The 21,593-nt window shown below is 43.6% G+C and overlaps 1 long non-coding RNA gene across 1 annotated transcript; it reads left to right on the top strand.

Moving 5' to 3' along the window:
• Window positions 1-852: 852 nt before the first annotated feature.
• LOC120220347 lies at window positions 853-18,604 on the top strand. Its single transcript, XR_005525545.1, has 4 exons — window positions 853-1,057; window positions 2,622-2,811; window positions 8,493-8,653; window positions 15,354-18,604. It is a non-coding gene; the product is annotated as an uncharacterized LOC120220347 (long non-coding RNA).
• Window positions 18,605-21,593: the final 2,989 nt, after the last annotated feature.

Genomic DNA, 21,593 nt, shown 5'->3' with positions numbered 1-21,593 from the left:
GGGCGAGGGCCTAGAGGCTGCAGCAAAAAACACCCAAAGGAGACCAATGTACAGCCGGCCTTGAAGCCATTCACGCCGTTCTTTAAATTTATTCTGGGAATGAAGGAGGGGAGGAAAGGAGGCAAGAACTGTTGGAGGAGGTTGTTTAGGGAAGGCAGCTGCAGGCCGGGGCGCAGACTCGAGGGAGCAGCCCCGGGCTGGGTCCAGATGAGCGGGTGCTTTTTGGGTTAGCGGCTGAGCCCGGGGCCCTGCTGCGGCGAAGGCTCATGCCGCCTCCAGGGTGTGCGCACCCTCACCCCTCCCCGAATCTGCCTCGGGGGTGTGCGCAGGTCTCGTGGGTGTGCGCAGGCCGCGTCAACCTCCAGGGTGTGCGCAGGTCCTGTGAGTGTGCGCGGACCCCCTGTCCGCCGCCAGGGTGTACACAGGCCCCTCCTTCCGCCTCCAGGGTGTGCGCAGGCCCCCCGCCCCCATCTGCCTCCAGCGTGTGCGCAGGCCCTCAGTCCACCTCCAGGGTGTGCGCAGGCCCCCCGCCCCCATCTGCCTCCAGCGTGTGCGCAGGCCCCGTCTGCCTCCAGGTGTGCGCAGGCCCCCCCCGCCCCCATCTGCCTCCAGCGTGTGCGCAGGCCCNGCCTCCAGCGTGTGCGCAGGCCCCGTCTGCCTCCAGGTGTGCGCAGGCCCCCCCGCCCCCATCTGCCTCCAGCGTGTGCGCAGGCCCCGTCTGCCTCCAGGTGTGCGCAGGCCCCCCCGCCCCCATCTGCCTCCAGCGTGTGCGCAGGCCCTTAGTCCACCTCCAGGGTGTGCGCAGACCCCGTGAGTGTGCGCAGGCTCCGTCTGCCTCCAGGTGTGCGCAGGCCCCGTCCGTCTCCAGGGTGTGAGGACTCTTCCCATCATCGAAGAAATGGATGGCCCTGAGGACGCCCGGCACACACCCCCTGCCGCCTGCCCGCAGGGCTCGCGTTTCAGCGTCGCTCTCCCGGGGATTCACCAGGCGTGCTAAGCCACACAAAAGGGCAGTAGAAAAACTTCGCAAGGAGATTCGGTTTCACACAGACATTATGTAAGTTGTCCTAGTTGGACGCTTTGTGGGCCTGTGAGGGCGGCCATAGCCATGGGCCATGGGCGGGGGCCTGAGTAGCAGGAAGGTCTCCCTCAGGGTTCCAGAGAGGCCGGCAGTCTGAGATCAAGGTGCTGTCAGGATTAGTTCCTTCTGAGGCTGTGAGGGAGATCTGTGGAAGACCCCCTACCCTGGCTTGTAGGTAGCCGTCCCTTCCTGACCCCCCCACCCCCGTCCCGCATCTCTTCCCTGTGCACCTTATTCCTTCTGTGCCCACATTTCCCCCTTTTATAAGGACAATGGTCTTCTTGGATGAGGGCTCACCCTAATGACCTCATCTTAACTAATTATATCTGCAATGACCCTATTTCCAAATAAGTTCACATTTTGAGGTCCTGGGGTTTAGGACGTTCTAACTTCTGGCTTTTTCTTTACTGCTCATCAGAACAGCCTGGTAACGGCTATGTAACCCAATTTTCCAGAACTGGGGCTGAAGTACCACCTAGTTTATGGGCAAGACTGTCCCTGTTCTCCGGTTCACTGTCCAAAACAGTTTAGAAAGAGTGTTTCCATAATGATCAAGTGCGGCAACTCAGGTTATTATTAAGATGTAACGTACCTAAGTATATAAATTTTGTGCCTTCCTTCTAGAAAGAGCAGTCAATGGCAGGAATTTCATTTTGTTCAGTTATTCCCAAGGGAGAACAAATATTTATGATCCAGCCAAAGGGAATCCAAGAGTAGCAAAGAGCCTGAGAACAGTCTCTGAGAAACACATGAGGCACAGTGGCCCTAATGTGGGGATTACTTTATTAGGGATACCCTTAGTACACAGGCTCTTGCCATAATACTCAGTACTGGTGTTTATACATCACTGTGCAGTGTATAAAGCAGTTTCAAATGTACAATTGCATTTCCTTTCTCAGCACAGTTACTTAAATGAGCAGAAGAGAAATGATCTTTATCGGCAGTGGAGGAAAGAGAGTCTCATAAGGAGAATTGGATTGTGTAAAGTCGTGTAGACAGTAGGAGGTAGAGGCAGGCTTCATGTATTCTGATTTGAGGTCCAGTTGTCTTTTTTTTCATTTTTTATAACTGAAATGTATCCTTTACATTGAAGAATGTGTAAAACATACATATGCAAATTAAGGAAGAATGATGAAATGAATGCCATATAGCCACCACTTGGGATAAGGAATGGAATGTTCCCAGTTCCAGTCCTGTGGAAGCCCCTGTTTCATCCTCCCTAAGTACATGGTCTTCCTTCACTCAGAAATAACTCAAACCCTGATTTTTGTGTTAATAATGATCTTGGGACACCTGGGTGGCTCAGTCAGTTAAATGTCTGACTCTTGATTTCGGCTCAAGTCATGATCTCACGGTCATACGATGGAGCCCCACGTTGGTCTCTGTGCTGAGCATGGAGCCAGCTTGGGATTCTCTCTCTCCCTCTCTCTCTGCCCTTCCCCTGCTCTCGTGAACATACGAGCTCTCTCTCTCTCTCTCTCAAAAATAAATAATAAATAAAAATAAAACTTAAGAAATAATGATTTTGCTTCTCTCACAGCTTTATCCTGCAAACAAGTATCCTCAATGACCCACGGGTTTGGAAGAACTGAGAAGTGAGCACCCCGCTGGCTGGAAGGAAGGGGCATTATTTTCACTACCAGATGAAGGCTCTGAGGAGAGAATGAGCTTAGAGTTGGGCTTCTTTCTGCTGCTCAAAGAGTTTGAAAAGCCCCTTTGGGGACGTCACGGTAAGGCTTGGAGTGAGTTCTGAGGAGCACTGGGCTCAGGACAGTCAGGGCAGCTGACTCTGGGGTAGCATGGAGCTAATATTGGATCTCTGGCAGAAATGTGTTCCGAGCTGCCTGCTGCTGAGTGTTTTCTGCTCGGAAGCCTGTCATGGGCTGTTTCCCCTCAGTATGCCAGAGCAGGACTCCTTGGAGTGGGGAGTGTCTCTGGGGTACGGAGGCAGTGGGTTTTACGGGCAGGCCCTGTTTTTAATGTGGAGGCCCCCCCCACTCCGAAAATTCACACCCTTCAGTTCTGGTTGTTTTCTTGCATTATTTTGGTAGTGATTTACTTCCTGTGCATGTCCTCCCTCCCTCCTTCTGAATTTTCTCTTATTTGAAGTTCAACTTCTGGACTTGGAATGTTTCCCTGCTTTTCTTTCACGTTTTCTATATCTTCTCTTTCCAGGAGACTTTCTTAACTTTAATGAATTAAAGCACTTTAGTGAATTAAAAAATACATTTTTTAAATGTTTTATTTATGTTTGAGAGAGACAGAGACAGAGTGGAAGCAGAGAAGGGGCAGAGAGAGAGACGCATACATACACACACACAGAATCCAAAGCAGGCTTCCAGCTGTGAGCTGTCAGCACAGAGCCTGATGCGGGGCTAGAACCTATGAACCGTGAGATCACAACCTGGGCTGAAGTTGGATGCTTAACCAACCGAGCCACCCAGGTGCCCCACTTTAATGAATTTTTTAATTCGTGCTACCATGTTTTTAATTTTCAGGAGCCATTTTTTTTTGTTTGTTTCTTCAGTAGTCACTCATTTGCTTATTTATTTTTTAAAGTAGCACTCTGTTTCATGGAGGTAAAACTCTTCTTATCTCTGAGATGATTAAAGCTATTTGAAAATCCTTTCTTCTCTTAATTAGTATCTAGGGGCCTGACAGCTAATAATTTTTAGAATAGAGATTCAAACTCAGGCAGTCTGACCTCAGAACCTGCTCTCCAGACCCTGTCCTGAAACGCCTTCGCTTAAATAAACATTGGATTCTTGTCTCTGCTGAGAAGGCAGATTGAACACAAATCTCAAATTTTTTCCCTTTAGTAATCTCACTGAAGCTAAATGAAAAGATTTAAAGAAAGACAAACTCACAAGGACAGACAGACAAGCATCGATGACTTTAACAACAAAATGCTGGAAGCTGGATTTTTGTGAGAGATTAATGAGGAAATTCACATAAAAGGCTTAACACAGGGTCTAGCACCTAACAGATGCAGTATACATGTTAGATGTTATTATTTAAACATTTTTAAATGTTTATTTTTGAGAGAGAGAAAGAGTGTGAGCTGGGGAAGGGCAGAGGGAGAGGGAGACACAGAATCCAAAGCAGGCACTAGGCTCTGAGCTGTGAGCACAGAGCCCAACGTGGGGCTCCAACTCATGAACCATGAGATCATGACCTGAGCCTAAGTCCAACACTTAACTGACTGAGCCACCTAGGTGCTCCTAAATGTTAGGTATTATTAATGTAATGTTATACCCGCTCTTATAAAAAGCAAGAAAGAGGGGCACCAGAATAATTCAGTTGGTTAAACATCCAACTCTTCATTTTGGCCTAGAACATGATCTTGTGGTTGTGAGATGGAGCCCTCGATCAGGGTCCATGCTGGGCATGGAGCCTGCTTAAGATTCTTTCTCCTTTTCCCTCTGCCCCTTTCTTGCTTTCTCAGAAGAAAGGAAGGAAGGAAGACAGAGAACTTCTTAAAAAAATTCTAAATGTGTATATGATTTAAGAGCTTCCTTGTACTTAACTGGGTCCTTACTTCCATATGTGAGTATTAAAGAAGGGGGAAAAAACTTTATCATGATATTGGCATAATATTATAATTTGGGGGGTTGAATTGATAATTTATTTTATGGGGAAAATATCTGATGTGTAATATATAGAGCAAAGAAATACATTATCAAAAATATGAATATGTGTAATTAAATGGTGAATGGCATGTTAGAACTCCATACATCTAAGTTAAGCTGGAAACCCCCATAGACAATACTACACTGGTATGAAAATAGCAAGTGAATTATCATTAAAATTTTTTTAAATGTTTATGTTGTTTTTGAGAGAAAGAGCACAGGCAGGGGAAGGGCAGAGAGAGAGGGACAGAGGATCCAAAGTAGGCTCTCTGCTGAAGCAGAAGAGCCCGATATGGGGTTCGAACTTGCAAAGCACGAGATCATGACCTGAGCCAAAGTCGGTTGCTTCACTGACTGAGCCATCCAGGTGGCCCAACACATGAATTACAATATGAAAGTATAACCTCTCTATCATGGCAAAGATAAATACATTCAAGAAATGTTTATTGAACACTGACAATATGTTTTTTTAAAAACAGGGTGCTGATTCTGGGGAGAATCCAAAGATAAATTCTTGATCTATACGTGCAAGAAGCTTATTAGGGGAATTAGGTATTTACTAGTTAACTATAAATCAAAGCAGAATTAAGTAATGATTTCAACAGAATTAGAAGCAATGTGTACACAGCTGTTGGGAAAAAGGAATATTAATGCCGACCAAAGGAACTGATAAAAGATTCACTGAGGAGGTGGCCTTTGAACTTGATTTAGGGATGGACCAGGGCTCCCTTTGGTAGAAGAAAGCACAAAAACAAAGCCTTGAAACAGGGAAATGCATTGCCATTCCAAGCCCTGTCTGGCTTTCAATGTACTGTATATCCTCACCTCTTACTGTAGCCAGGACAGAGGCATGGTTTAATGTTGAATGTGTTTAAATGAATTCGTTGGTTGGTTTTGTTTCTCAGGTAGACAGTAATCTTGTCAAGGACAGATATCCTGTCATGTAATTCTTTTGTATTTCCCTCCCTCCCCCAAACTAATTTCAGAGTGTTGGTATATGGCAAGTTTTCTGTAAACATTGCTGGATTCCTGGATACAGGAATTTTTTTTTGTTGCTTAGATAATACATTTTAATGTAGGAAAACTTGGAGGGCAGGAAAGCAGTTCATAAGGAAAATATTAGGACTCTAGGATTCCAGCCATTTCAAAAATAATATAAAAACAGGAAGGGGGACAAAACATAAGAGACTCTTAAATATGGAGAACAAACAGAGGGTTACTGGAGGGGGTGTGGGGGGGGATGGGATAAATGGGTGAGGGGCATTAAGGAATCTCCTCCTGAAATCATTGTTGCACTAGATGCTAACTAACCTGGATGTAAACTAAAAAATTAAATTTAAAAAAATGAAAAATTAAAAACATATTTTGAAGTGAGCTGTAAATATAGACCCATCTTCTTAATGAATCTAAAGACTAATCACAAAGCAAACTAAGGAAATCTGGAGTCTTCAAGGAAGAGTTTTTCAAACTGCCAGCCATTGCCAAAAAAAAGGAGCCATAAAAATGTCACTTTATTCCTGCTGAAAATGCTCATTAAAATATTCGAAGTTCTAAGAAAGCATGCTGTTAGAGCTAGGTCACATAGGAAACCGTGATTTGGTTCTCGGATTTCCAAAGCAGGAGTGTCGCTGTCCTTGAGCAGTGTTCATGTCGTTGGTCTTCATTGTGTGACTCATTGGACTACTAGAAACATCTAAGCCATCTACTCGACTGCCTCAGGAGATTCTTGCCCTTGGAATTAGGCTTGTTTTAATAGAACAAATTTTCTGTTTATTAGTTATCTACTTTATAATTAAAAGCGTGCATTCAACAACTAAACCATTTGCCACATATCCAGTCAATTGTCATGACTTCCATTGATCACTGTGCTGGGCAGTGCAGACCCTGTCTTCATGCTGTGAACTTCTTCTAATAAGTTGATCACCTCGAACCCTCATTTCTGCAAGAATTCGGCATGGATGAGAAGATCCTCAAAGATGGGCTTCCATACTAGAAGAATTTTTGAAGAAAATTGTATATGTCTGCAAGCCCTTTGAGAGAAACAGATTCTGCAGCAATAATGGGAGACCTTACAAAGTATAAATCCTGGTAGACCAAGGTAATGAACTTCAGGGACATGTGGTAAGCCTAACTGAGGGAGAGGAAGTCAAGGATGTAGTGTGACTTGACTTTACAAAGATCTTTGTTCTATGGTAACAAGAATACCCACCTAGAAATGGAAAACAAGGTAGTTCAGAGGCACACACGTTTGGGCAGTTCTAAGATGAAGACACAGCTCCTGCCCTGGGCTCTGGCTTTGTTTCTGCCTCGGATGATGCTCTCACTTCCAGGACAGTGTGGGGACGTGATGGGAGTGTTGCCAGCGTGTTTGCTTCCCACAAGAAATAACAGGGAAGTAAGGCAAATAGCAATATCTAATGACTACACGTTGTCCTTGAAGTTTGCAAAGCATATTGCATGAAAAATGGCTTTAGGAGTGTGTGTGTGTGTGTGTGTGTATGTGTGTGTGTGTGTGTGTGTGTGTGTGTGTGTGTTTAGGAAAGGTAGGGAGACCAAAAGCAGCAAAAGACTAGAAGGTCCTTTGAATGAATTACCTTTCAATCCTGACATATTTAATGAGCAAGTTTTCTGTGCCTAGAAATGCCCGGTGCTAACAGTACTGGATTCAGCAAAGAAGTCCAAGCATTATTTTTGCCCTGAAGAATGTTGTAGTAACTGAACTTGCTCAGTAGGAGGACTGTTGCGTCCTGGGTGGTGAGGTCTGCACCAGATTCAACTCAGATGAACTGAAGAGACCTACCTGTTTCCATTCATATAGTGCCCGTCCTAGAGAACACAGTTGGGCAGGTGTTTAATCTGTTAGCACAGTGGGACTTAAGAGTTTATGTGTTGGTTGCCTATTTTGATTTAATTTATTTTTTAATTTTTTTTTATTTTTTTAATGTTTTTATTTATTTCTAGGAGAGAGAGAGAGACAGCGTGAGCAGGGGAGGGTCAGAGAGAGAGGGAGTCACAGACTGAAACAGGCTCCAGGCTCCGAGCTGGCAGTCAGCACAGAGCCCAATGCGGGGCTCGAACCCACAAACCGCGAGATCATGACCTAAGCGAAAGTCGGACGCTTAACCGACTAAGCCACCCAGGTGCCCCTGGTTGCCTGTTTTGGATGAAAAACCCCCTAAGGACAGGAGCAGTGGTTTTTTCTGGCTTCATGTTTTCCGTGCTTCCCAGCATGGTGTGTGACAAGTGTTTTGGGGAGGGAAGCCAGGAGGGAGGGAATGTGCTGAATTCAAGAACCTAATGTGGGCCGGCCACTTGTAGGAGGTAAATGAGGTGGAAGGAGAGGAAATTGGGAAGGTGAGAATCAGGTGTGGACGGTAAGGCAGAAAAACTGTCCAGGGATGAGAGTAGTAAGAGTAAGACCCTAATCCTGAAACACATTCTGCATCAGGACCGGAAGGGACTGACACAGAGGCTGTGCTCAGGGACAGGATAGACAGGTCCTAGTTTCTTTCAGGTCCCTTGGACAATGTTCTGGAGTCCTTGTGGAAGTGCCTTTGACTCTTCTTGTGGTCAAGAAGAGGGTCACTGGGAACCTGGTATTTGATAATGCCAAGTGGCCCACTGCTTTCTCTAAAATTGTCTTCTGCCTCCCTCCCTAGTGGCCTTATCTCTTGTAATGTTTTCATGAAGGCAAACTTAGGAGAAGTGAATAGCCTGGGTTGCCTTCTTTTGCATTAGTCTTATTTCCTCCGGAACTGTTATGTTTCTTATGTTTTTTACAGATCGGACAGTGTTTTACACAGAATAGGTGCTTCAGAAACTCTAGCTTGAGAACCCCTCGTCCCCCCCGATGTACATGCTAGGGAGACCACCCTACTTCCTGGTTCCTTTCCCGTCAAGAGGCATCTGCAGGGCAGCTGCACTTTGGAAGATACCCCCTAAGGTGAGTTTTCATTTCCTTCTCTGCCAGGGAAGTTGTTCTTTTGTTGGGAACGAGGGGCTGTTAAAAAAATGAATTCTAAGGATCTCCGTAAGCTTCATCCTGGGAAATGGGTCTAGAATAGAGGTTGGCCAGAGGATGCTGAGGTAAATATCAGGTCAGAGGATGAAGCCAAACAAAGTGGAAAGGGGAAGTGGTGGGCCTAGGAGACAGAATGCAAGAGGCTGTGTAACCCAGTGGGTCAGTGGAAAATATTCCAGACTGTTCCAGAGCTGCTGTCTCAATGAAAGGCCAGTGAAGGACTAAAGCATCCATTTCTCAGGAGGAGACAAGGTGAGAAAGGGACTTCCCTTTGGCGTAAGCTTCTGACATGTAGACAGAGAATCGTGTCACACAGGGTGGGTCACTGCTAATCATCTCCTGCCCTTGAGGGAGAACAGACTTGCATGACTTTGCAAAATCTCTACTTCTGTTTCAATTCCTGACAAAAGATAGCCTGTAACCTGTTTGTACAGAGAAAAATGAGTATTTCAAAATAGGAAACATTGTCCTGTGCACAGAGGGTAGTAATTTGGAACCCTGAGGTGCTTGATGCAACGCAGGATGCTGTTTCCAGGAAAATTCAATTTGCTGTCTGATGTCACAACCACATCACTAAGTACTTTTTGACTTTTGTCCATGAAGATGGAGATAACGCTCTCGAAGAGAAGGAAAGCTTTGTACTGATGTTGCCTAGCAACCCAAATGTATTTTTTTCCAATTTGTTGTTTTTAAAAATTCTATATCATGTTAAATTAATCTCAGTCTGAGGCATCCATTTCCTGTTTGTGTGTAATGGCTGCTGTACACATATAGGAAAGTGAAAGCACTTCCTTTTGGGTATTTAATTTCCTACCTGGTCTACAGGGCCTAGGAACAACTGTCATCATCTCAAGGAGTGTGTACAATTTGGGCAGAAAGGGCCCATTGGGACAGTTCCTGAGCATCTGTCCTGCCAGCTGGGGTTCAGCCTCTCTGGTCCCATACTGAAGGCTGACCCATCCTTCCTGACCGTACCCTGTCTGGTTCTGGACCTCCATCCATGGGTGCCATGTTTTTATCAGCCCAGTCTACATTTTGTCTCTGCTTTCAGCTCCTGGGTCCCTTTGCCTAATGACTTGGCGTGGTAGTGCCTCACTGATGATTCTGTGGTTTTAAAGTATGGCCCTGGACTGGTGAGTCAGGAGACTTGGGTTCCCATTCCAGCCTCGCCATTGACCTGCTGGCTGAACTTGAGCAAGTTGCTTGGTGCGTCAGTTAGACGAGGTAGGCTGTGCTCCAGGAACAAGTAAATCCTGACATCTCTGTGGCTACACGCTATGAAGGTTAGCTTCTTGCGTATGCAAAGTCTGGGGAGCTTTTGGTAACTTTCTGGCACAGCTTTCTCCCGTGGGATGATCCAGAGGTCCAGGCAGCTTTCACGGCTTCTACCATCTCAACATGGGGGCCCCCAAAAGGAAAGAGAGAGAGAGAGGCACATCAGCTCTTCACTGTTTTAGCTGGGATATGGCATGTCACTTCTGCCCACAGTGTATGGGCCAGAACTAGCCTAACTTCAGGAGAGACTGGGAAATGGAGGAGGAGAACATTTGGAATATTTGGTGAGCAGAAGCTGTCTCTGCCACTCTTCGCATTTTTGAGCCTTAGTCTAGTCATGTGCAAAATGACAGGGTTGGACTACGTAATTCCTGAGGGTCCTTTGACAGCCGTAAAGACCCAGGAGGCTATGACAAACCACACCGCCATGATTCCTGATTAAGCTTCTCCTCTAAAAAGCTCCATTATATGTGTGTGTGTGTGTACATAAAAGTTTATTTGCTTATTCTGAGAAAGAGAGAAGGAGGGAGGGAGAGAATGAGACGAGCTGGGGAGGGGCAGATAGAGAGAGAGAGAGAGAGATAATCCCAAGCAGGCTTTGTGCTATTAATGTAGAACCCAGTGTGGGGCTCAAACCCACAAACCATGAGATCATGATTGAGCCAAAATCAAGAGTCAGGCGCTTCACTGAGCCACCCACGGGCTTCAACAGAACTCTGTTTTTAAAAGGAAGATAATAGCATTATCTTTACACATTTACTTTATTGTACTAGATTGAAAATTCTCACTTTTCGTTTTACCATAAAAACTATTCCGTGTTTTTAGAAAAGTCAGACAGATTAGGAAAAAAATTTGTATAGGTTAAACTGTTTTCACAACCCAATTCTTTGGTTGGAAGGATTTAAGACAATTCTAATCATTTATTGTCTTAATGACTTCTTAAGCAGACGATGAAAAAAATGTACAGTGCATAAAAACAACTCATTTTTCACTGAGAAAAACATCTATTTGACTTTTCTGTGTCAAAGGATTATAAAGTTATCTCTAAATTAGTGCTGAATTCTCAGAGAAGTAAGTAATTTTATATGAAGAACTGACAAGAGGGAAGGGGAATTCAAGTTAACTTGTTTGGTTTTTTTAAAGTTTATTTTGATAGAGAGAATGCAAGCTGAGGAGGGGCAGATAGAGGGAAAGGATCCCAAGTAGGCTCTACACTGTCAACACAGAGCCCGATGTGGGGCTCGAACTCACCAACTGTGAGATCATGGCCTGAGACCAAACCAGTTGACTGAGCCACCCAGATGCCCCAAGTTTACTTGTTTTTTTAAAAAAGATATGCCCATGAAAAGTCTACAAATAAATCCTTTACATTCCATCCTTATTCCCTGATAAGAGAGACTTCTGGCAGTTTGGTAAAGGGCCGTGGACGTCTGTCCTTCAATGATAGCCAGCCACTGGCATTGGTAATGGATGAGCCCACACTCCGCATGCTGTTCAGTTCTACACAACATTTACAGTTCTTTTGTTCTAGGGACAGATGGAAAGAAACATTGTCTAAATTCCTCTTTTGGAGGGTCATTATTTAACGAGTACACCCAAATCGAATGAATTCTAGACCCGTTCTTCCATTTTGGGCTTTTAGCAGAGTTGCTTTTAATTTAGCACATTATCTGCAGTTTTTAAAAATTCCGTAAGTCTCCCTTACTCTGGGATAGGGCATTTCTCGCAGTTGGTTATTCTGCCTGGTGGTTTTGAGACCTGGATGAAAGCCCTTTGACTGTCTTGCCTTCAGGGGGTAGGGTATGTGCCTCCACCTCTTGAATCTGGGCAGACCTGTGTTGCCTTGGTCAGGAGAGAATGACACACATGATGTAATGTGGCTTCTAAAGTGTGACCCTGAGCGGCCATGCTGCTTTTGCTTTGGCCATTGGAAGATATGGCCGTGGAGTCCTGAGCTGCTACATGAAAGGTCTGACTGCTCAGAGGCCACCATGCTGTGAGGTGCCCAGGGCATGCAGAGAGACCAAGTGCAGGGAAATCTAACCAATGATACCCGTTCAGTTAGGTTTAGAAATCACGTCAGCCCAGGCACTGGACATATGAATGAACAGGGCTACAAAAGCTTTTATCCCCTGCCCACTCTAGTCTTCTCTGTAAAGCCTTCAGTCTTTACGCAGAGATTCCCAGCTTTCCCCGTCTGAACTCCTGACCCACAGAATCTGTGGGTGTAAGTAAACAGTGGTGGCCAGCACAGTTACCACCTCTGCTGGCTTACAGTTGGGAGCATGCGTGATCATACTTTTTGTCCGTTTATACATGGAACATCTTAGCATATTTAGCAGCAAAATCCACAAACTTGAGTTTTTTCCTTCAACAAGACCACATTCAAAACCCACGTAATTTTATTTGATTTCTTGCTTCTAATACTTGAGGGCATGGATTGGATCTTCTCATCCCTGCATGCCCCGGGGGTGGCACTTGGGAGGCGTTTAGCACATGTTAAATGAATGGGAAGAGACAGATCTTGACACGAGCATTGATGGATGCCATAAGTTGCTGCGAGATTGTATTAACTACAGTGGCTAAGAACCCAAGTTATGAAGTTAACGAATCTGTTCTAATCGTCAGTTACCAGGGTTGGCAAACTCTTGTGCATGGGCCACACCCACCTTACAGCCTATTTTTATAAACACAGTTTTCTCAGGAAACACCCTTGCCCGTTTGTGTTTGGCCTATAACCGCTTTTGTACTAGAGCGGCAGAGTTAAGTAGCTGTGACAGAGCATGAATGGCCGGCAAAGCCTAAAATATTTAGTATCATGTCCTTTCCAGAAAACCCTTTGCCACCCCAAGTTGGACAACCTGAACATTAACCTGGTAGCTTGTGGAAACACAGGATTTGTATAGACTTCCATGGTGTTTCTCACACTTAGGTGAGCATCAGAATCTCCTAGAAGGCTTGTCAGAGCGCAGGATGCCTGGCCTCTCTCCTCCAAAGTCTGATTCGGTAGGTGCAGGATGGGGTCTGAGAGTCTGCGTCAGAACAACTTCCCAGGTGGCCTTGGTACTGCTGGTCTGGGAACCATACTTTGGGAAGCCCTGGAGGAGGAGAAGTAGGAAGAAAGACCCTTGAAGTCTTTGTTCCCGCCTCGGTTGTGAGTCTCCAGCTGGTGACCTTGGTAAGGATCTAATTCCCTCACCTGTGAAGTTCGGAGACGGGCCCAATATAGGCCTTCCCAGCTAAGGTCCCAAGATACTGATTCCCTCAGCCCTCAGGGAGGCCGGCAGGGCCTTCAGCCAGTAGCCTCCTGCCCTAAGCAGCCTCCTTCATCCACCCCAGAATGCTTTCCAAGTATCTACGTTTTAAAAAAAATTTTTTTTTAATGTTTTATTTATTTCTAGGAGAGAGAGTGAGACAGCGTGAGCAGGGGAGGGTCAGAGAGAGAGGGAGTCACAGCCTCTGAAACAGGCTCCAGTCTCCGAGCTGGCAGTCAGCACAGAGCCCGACGCGGGGCTCGAACCCACGAACCGCGAGATCATGACCTAAGCGAAAGTCGGACGCCCAACCGACTAAGCCACCCAAGCGCCCCAAGTATCTACATTTTCTACGTGTGCTGTGATATATAAAATTTTGAGAAGTGAGGGGACAGAGGATATTTAAGGTCTCTTTAGCTCTGAAATAGCATGGGTTTAAATGTTTTGACTAATAAATACCTCCATCTCAAATATATATTGATCATTGTCCACTGATCGCATCCACACCATGCATACATGTGTGGTGGTTTGCATTCCTTCCTTGGAAATCAGGTACTGGTCATGCTTTCCTACTCTGTCACTTACTTTTCCTCAGACCGAGTTCAGGTGTCTGATAGCTTATTCGAAAGCACATGGATTCGATGTCCATTCAGTCTTTCAATACATTTTGGCACTTTTTCATTGCTGGGGGCTGCCTGGGGTTTATTCCTACTGCCCTACTGTCTTTTATTTATTTGCTTTTAAAAAATGTTTGTTTATTTATTTATTTTGAAGGGGGGGGAGGAGGGGCAGAGAGCCAGGGAGGGGGACAATCCCAAGCAAGCTCTGCATCATCAGCACAGAGCCTGATGTGACACTCAGTCCCACGAACCGTGTGATCATGACCTGAGCCGAGTCAGACGCTTAACTGACTGAGCCCCCCAGGTGCCCCTCCTCCTGCCCTTTGATAACACCACCCGTATTCTCCAGTGGCGATGTGCCTAGAAAGCCAGGCTGTGTTATTTTTCCATTGCTTCCTCCTCTTCTCTGCTCCAACAGAGAGAAAAACCAGAGACAGCCGTAAAGAGACAAGAAATCTTTCCTTCCCCTCTTAAGGGATCTCCCTGGCATGTTGTAACTTTATAAATGTTGATGGATTCCGTGAATAAACAGATGGCAGAGTGTGGAGTCTACAGGGCAGTGATCAGGCACCACTGTTTACTGCTGCCTATCACGCAGATGCACTCTCTCTCTATGTGTTTGCGTGCATACGTGTACGTGTCCATATGTGCACACCCATGCATGCGTATGCAAGTACACATTTTGGGAAAGTCACTTCTGTGCCGAATCTACCTCATAGTTATTTCCATGCACTTCAGGACGTCATGAATACCTACCAAGCTCGAGGTTGTGTGAGATGTTGTACAAAGGAAAGCTAGACGTGGCTGTTATTTTCAGTGAGCTTCCAATTTGTTCCATGATTATGCTTGGGAGAATTAGCTGAGAGAGAAGGTGGGCGAAAACGCTTTGCTGGGAAACCGTCTTTTGTTGTGGGGATTGGTTTGTAGTCTTCTGTCTAGTGCCTCCAAATGATCTCCAAATGGAATTAATTTGTCGCATGGTGAGCGTGAGTCACCATCCAGTGAAGTGGGCACTGTGAATCCGAGACGCAGCACGTCTAGAGCACGATTTATGGAAGCGGAAAGCCGGGCTTGGAGGGAAGTCTGCTGTAGAATAAGCGTTCTGAATGGCCTGAGGTACACCGTGTACCTTCTGCAAGGAAAAGCTCTCTGGTTTTGTTGTGCATATGGGTTTAAAAGGCCGTTTCTTTTTTTTTTTTTTTTAATTTTTTAAAAAATGCTTTATTTATTTCTAGGAGAAAGAGAGAGAGAGACAGCATGAGCAGGGGAGGGTCAGAGAGAGAGGGAGACACAGACTCTGAAACAGGCTCCAGGCTCTGAGCTGGCAGTCAGCACAGAGCCCCACGCGGGGCTCGAACCCACGAACCGCGAGATCATGACCTAAGCGAAAGTCGGACGCTTAACCGACTAAGCCACCCAGGCACCCCTAAAAGGCCGTTTCTAACTTTTGGCATTACATCTTCTCTTTTGTAGGCACTTTGCACATTTGCCTGTCTGGGACTAAATGTCTGATTTGCTGCCCAGTCTTAACCAGACATAATTCGTACTGAATGATTGATTTGACACATGTTTATGGAATGCCTGCTCTTGATAGATGCTGGTGTAGCTACAGAGATGAATAAGATATGATTCCCATCCTCAAACTGGTAGAAGAGAGGAAAACACCATAAACACCACCGTGACATAAATCCTGAGGAAATGTGGAAGGAAGAAGTAACTACCTGGGTAGCCAGGAACGCTTCACGGGGAGAGAAAACACATTTGAGACTTGCTCTCTGAAAGGTTGTAATATGCTGTATGGTGCATCGGGGTGGCCTCCAGTGCACTTAGTGAATTTTTGGATTGAAATCAAAGCCGGGAAAATAGGGTGGCTAACAGAAACTGCTCTTTAGTGATATGGCTGCATTTAAAAAAGAGGTTGATGTTTTTAGTGTGAAAGAAATGTGCTGTGGAGTGCCTCCCTGAGTTCGGAGAGGCTAAGGTGGGTGAAGCAGTGTCTGGGAATTGAGATGGAAAGGTTTATTGTTCTGCACAGCAGAGAGAGAAGATTGGGAGCCGGAAGGATTGATGGGGAAGAGTGATGAGAGGGCCAAGGGGAAGTGCGAAGCCCGTTAGATCTCGGAGAGTGGGTTTCAAAGTGGCCTGAAGTGGAAAAGAATCCCTAGCAGTCCAACCGCGTAAGAAAGGACACGGTTGTCCACTGCTCTACTTGAAGTTGTCTGTGTTGCTCATGTGCATTGCTGAGTCTTTCTAAAGCTTCGTTAAACCCAACACAGGCATGCAAATGCTCAGTGGGGTAGTGACTTTGTTGAAAACTAGCTAAGGGCTGCATTGCATGCCTGGTTCTTTGTGGGGTGAAAGAGAGCGTGAGCGAGAAGTCCAGAAATTCCAAGATGGAACCAACCCATGAATGAAGAGTCCTTAGACCAGAGGTGGATCTGAGAATACAGGCTCCTCTGAAATCTGCTAAAACCTTGGCAAAAGCATTAAGCTGTCACCAGGAATGAGGGTTCATGGCAGTTTTCTCTAAAGATTGGAGGGGGAGTGGTGATTTTAGCAGCTAATATCCAGGTTTCAACTAGAAATACAGAATTCGCTGCACAGTACCACCCTCCCTATGCTAGTGTCTTATCAGTAGTAATTACTTAGTGATACCGTATAGGTTAAAATAAAAGCCTTGATATAAAACTTGGGTTCTCTGAAGCCGAGATACCAAATTAAACCGGAACACGTTAACTTTTTATACCATTTTTCACTTTATTCTGCTCATACACATTTTGTTATGAGATGTAAATAAATGAATGAACAAATAAGAACAGTTACAGATTAGCTTCTTTTGAGACATTTACTTTGGCAACGTTGGTTAATTGCGTGGATTATGATGTGAATTCCTCTGATCCTTGGCCAAACACGCTGATTTTGTCACACATGATTTACTGCGGCTTTTAGATGAGTAAATATCCTTCACATTGGAAATTGCCGTGTTTGGCAACGTGCTGCTTAAGTATAAATTAGAAATTTGTTTCTATCTGCTCGATCAAGTGTTGGAAGAAGTCCCATAATTTGTTTTCGGAAAAGCAACACAAAATATTTTTCTCTAGAGGCACAATGTAAATCTTTCAACCGAACGTTTATTGAGGGCCGGCCACGCACTTAGAACTGTTCTAGGGGCTGAAGGAGGATTCTGCTCATGAGATGGTCATGCAGAAACATACCTAACCAAAGGTTAATCACACCACGATAAATGTAAAAAGTCAAATGAATAGTAGAAGTGTTGAGTAGTCCCCTGTATCAAGGGGGACGAGCAAAATGGTGGCTGGGCGTCAGAGATACCTCTTAGGAGATTTGTTACGAGCTGCATTGTGAAAACACTTTTTATTTTTTAGAAGCTTTATTGAGCTAGGTTTGGAATGCAAAACTATACATATTTAAATTGTAAAATTTAATCTTTTTTGGCATGTGCATACACCCATGAGACCCCCATCAAGTCAAGATAATACACGTATTCATCACCCCCTTCTAGTTTTCTTAGGCTCTTCTGCGGTTCCTCCCTCTCATGCCTTTCCACCCCCAGGTAGTCACTGCTCTGCTTGCTGTCATTGGAGTTTGCATCTGCCAGACATTTTTATCTGGCTTCTTCTACATAATACAATTATTCTGAAACTCCTCCAGATTGTTGCATGTGTCTGTAGTTCACTTGTTTTTTTAATTGTTGAGAAATAACCCATTATATGGATATAGCACAATTAGTTTATTCATCTGTCTGTTGATGGACGTATGGATGGCTTCCAGTTTTTTTTAATGGGAAGTTGGTGAGAGAGTGCTGTGTGATGATTTTTCCTATTTCTTCTATAAAACTGATCTGTTAAGACTAACTCTCTTGCCTAGAGCTGATTTAGGTAAATGTTCTCTTCTAGAAATTTACGTGTTTTATCTAACTTTTCAAATTTCACTCTGCAAATTTATTTGCACATTTATTGGGCAAAAAAGTTTATGTAATTATAATAATTTTCTATAGTTACCATTTTTTTTCTTTCACAAAAGTTTTATGTGTTTGTGGCTTCTTCCACTTTTCCTGCGCTTGTTGCTATGGAACAAATCCCTTCAAATCCCATTTCCTTAACCCAACGACACCAGTGTTTTCATGGTGGATCTGCAGGCCAGCTAAGCTACACTGGACCTGAGGCTCTGGGCTCCAGGCTGCAGTTTTGGTTCAGTTCTGCTCCAAGTGTCCCTCATCCTCTCTGGTCCAGTGGCTTCCTGGGGTCATTGTGCACAAGATAAATGAGAGGAGCACAGGAGGACCCATGGAAACACATGATGCCTCTCGAGTCACAGGTGTGTACCCAAATGCAACCAACTCATGTTCATGTGCACCATGACATATGCATAAGGATGTTCATATGTGTCCTATTTGTAAGAATAATAACAAAAAGACAATGATAATGGACATTCTGGTCTTATGCCTTATTCCTGACTTTGAAACTGTTTCTTGATTAAGCAGAAGGGTAGCTCTGGATCAAGACAGTGTTATTTGATCATGTTAAGGGAATATTCATTTATTTCTATTTGATTAAGAATCTTGACTAAGAATGGATGTTAAATTTATCAAACACATTACTGGCACCTCTCATGGAAATAATAATATACTTTTCATTCTTAGAATATGATATGATGAAACATGTTAATACATTTCTTCTGTATTGATACATTTTACATTTCTGGAATAAACTCTGCTAGGTCAGATGCATTACCTGATTATAACATTTTATAAAATTTTAGATTAATATTCATACGTTGGTTTGATCTGTACTTGACTTTTCCTATTAAATCTTTGCTGGATTTTGGTATCCATATTGCTTCATTAAAAATATTTAGAAAAAAAATAATGGACTTGGATGGTTTTACAGGGGAATTCTACATCATTAAATAACATTCTTCCAACATTATCTGAACTGTTTTAGGGCATGAGAAAGGAGGGAAAACTTCCCATCTATTTGGTGGCATAAAGTTTTCTCTTGCCTTGTTTCACGACAAATGGGGCTTACCTTTTTTTTTTCTTTCACATTCTTCCTGTGGCTTTCCGATGATTCCCAAGAAGATAAGATATTCTGACTTCAAACCACCATCTTTAAATTGGAAGTTCAGCTTTGGAATTGTAAAGCCCGGTGAGCTTTATGACATTTTGCAATGTGTTGAGGCCAGTTTGGATTAAGTAAGACACTTTCAAGGGCAGCATAATGACCAATATCTTGATCTTACTGAGAAAAAGGAGGGCATCAAAACAACCATTTCTGGATGTGTTTTCCAAAAAAACTACCAGATAATCTCAATATTGTGTATGGAATATCTCCAAAGATGCTTTCTTGATGTCCTTAACTATTCTTCAAATGTTCATTCCTCCTGTGATTTTTAAAATGCATCATATAAAAGGAAAATAATGTAAATAATATGTGGAAGAACTTCCATGCTGTTGAAGTAAATTGAAGCCAGTTTAATGTGCATGGGTCCTGGTTTGCCTTGTTTAATCAACCTAGATAGAACTTGAAAGCTTTATACCATGAATGTTAATTTACACCATGAATGCTAGTTGATTAAGTGAGAAGTTTGTGGTATTTTTTTTATAGAAGTTTGGGTATTAGAGCTCTATCAGGAATTACTTCCTTGATTAAACTATTGTTATTAAGGAGGAAATAAGATTGGACTGAGTCATCTTGACTCTAGGAATGTCATAAACTCTGCATAAACATAAGCACTTCCTTTAATTGATGCTCTTGTATTAAAATGTCACTTTTTAGACTGGAAAAAGAGAACAATATTGAAAGAATTTTTATTTTAAGATGCTTTGATTCTTACCTACCATTTTGGAGTGCAGGTTTTCAGGAGTATCTCTGTTGCTCACTATTCAGAGGAGAAAATCTTTTACTTTTTGTGGCTGATAATGGAGTATCACATATTGTATTACAATTATTCTCTGTAGTTAGCATCTGTATTTGTTTCACTTGAGGGTATTTGTGCTTCCTGTGAGCATAAGTGCAAAACAAACAAACATTCAAAACAACAACTGCATCACCAAATCTTAATGTGGTGGTTTTAAAACATGTACATGAATTCTTTGATACTCTTCCCTTCATGGGATGGAGCTTAATTTCCTTCCTCTTGAGGGCGGACTGCACTTAGGTTTGCTTCTAAAGAATAGAATATGGTGGAAACGATGGTATTTGGATTCTAAGACTAGGTAAGAAAAATCATTGTGGCTTTTTCCTTGATCTCTCTCAGATCACTCACTCTGAGGGAAAGCCAGCTTCCATATTGTGAAGACACTTGTATGGTCCCACAGAACATTCGTGTGGCATGTTCTCCTGACAACAGCAAGGAACTAATTCCTTCTTCCAATGGCCATGAGAGTGTGCCATCTTGGAAGTAGATTCTCAAGCCCCCGTTGAGTCTTGAAAGAACTACAGCTGTAGTCAAAACCTTGGCTCCAACTTCATAAGAGAGCTTGAGCCAGAACCATCTAGCTAAGCCACACTTAAAGTCCGATGCACAGAAACCCTGCAATAAATGCCTGTTGTTTCAGGCTGATAAATTTTTGTACAGTTTGTTACACAACAATAGATAGCTAAAATACTCAATGTGACCAATTTCACTCTCACAGACTGACAAGGACTTTGCACCTATATTCTACAGAGTGCACAGTAAACGCTTAATATCCACTACTTATTTTGCTTCCATTTCAATGTCCTGGTTCTGTTTTCAAAGACCTGACTATCCCTACATCTCCTTAATAGTTGAATCAGTACTAAAGAAAAATAGGAAAACTTCAGTATTTTCTGGACTTAATGGAAGAAAAGGCTGTATTTGTCAATTGAAGTGAAACTCTTGTCCAGATAGGGAATATTAGAAGCCTAAGTGGCTTTTGGCAAGAATTTCCAGAAATGGGGTGATTGAAATGGAAACTTCTCAGTTCCTTAGTTCTGAAAAATGCTAATAAATAGAAAACAACAACAGAAACAATAACAATGAATCCTGCTGACTTAATCCGGGGAACTACTCACACTCCATGTAGACTGTACCACAGTGATTATCTGTAACCTGATATAGTGGACCGAGGGTGGTCTCAGGATATGACACAGTGGGCATGGAAAAACAAATGGTGACAGAAGGATACAATGGGTTACACAGTGGTCTCCCTCTCCAGTGTCAGGTCCTAAGGCAGGTCATTAGACTTGGAGCTTTGTTGGATTTATAGACCAACTGACATCTAAACCCTTTTTCCACCAGAAGGAGGCAGGTTTCGGCTGATGAACATTCAGTGATCAATTTCTTCCATCTCATTTCCGTCTTGAGACTGATTACTTTCAGGTACCTTACTAGGAGCTCACCAAATTATCTCCCTGACTTGAAACACGCCATTTTGAATTTTACTTCAATAGTCCCTGGAAGGGAGGCCTGGCCCCCAAAAGATCTATACAGATAATAGCAAGGAAAATTGGTTTACTTTGATGGAAGGTCAGAATGTGTCATTTAAGAACAGTTCATTTCTCCAGAAAATTCATCGTTTCATTTTACCTCATAAAACTGTTGTGAGGAAAAAATTAGTGCAGGTAATTAGTTCATGGAACAAGCTGTACTTACTGTAGGAGTAAATCATGAAGAAGCTTTTTCCCTCTCTTACTACTGCCTTTCAACAGCTCTGTGTCAGGTGTTCCC

This window comes from Hyaena hyaena, unplaced genomic scaffold (assembly GCF_003009895.1).
Source record: "Hyaena hyaena isolate Hyena2069 unplaced genomic scaffold, ASM300989v1 scaffold_693, whole genome shotgun sequence".
NCBI classification, from domain to species: domain Eukaryota; kingdom Metazoa; phylum Chordata; class Mammalia; order Carnivora; family Hyaenidae; genus Hyaena; species Hyaena hyaena.
The sequence above is the reverse complement of the archived record's forward strand: the minus strand, read 5'-3'. Positions and strand labels throughout refer to the sequence as shown.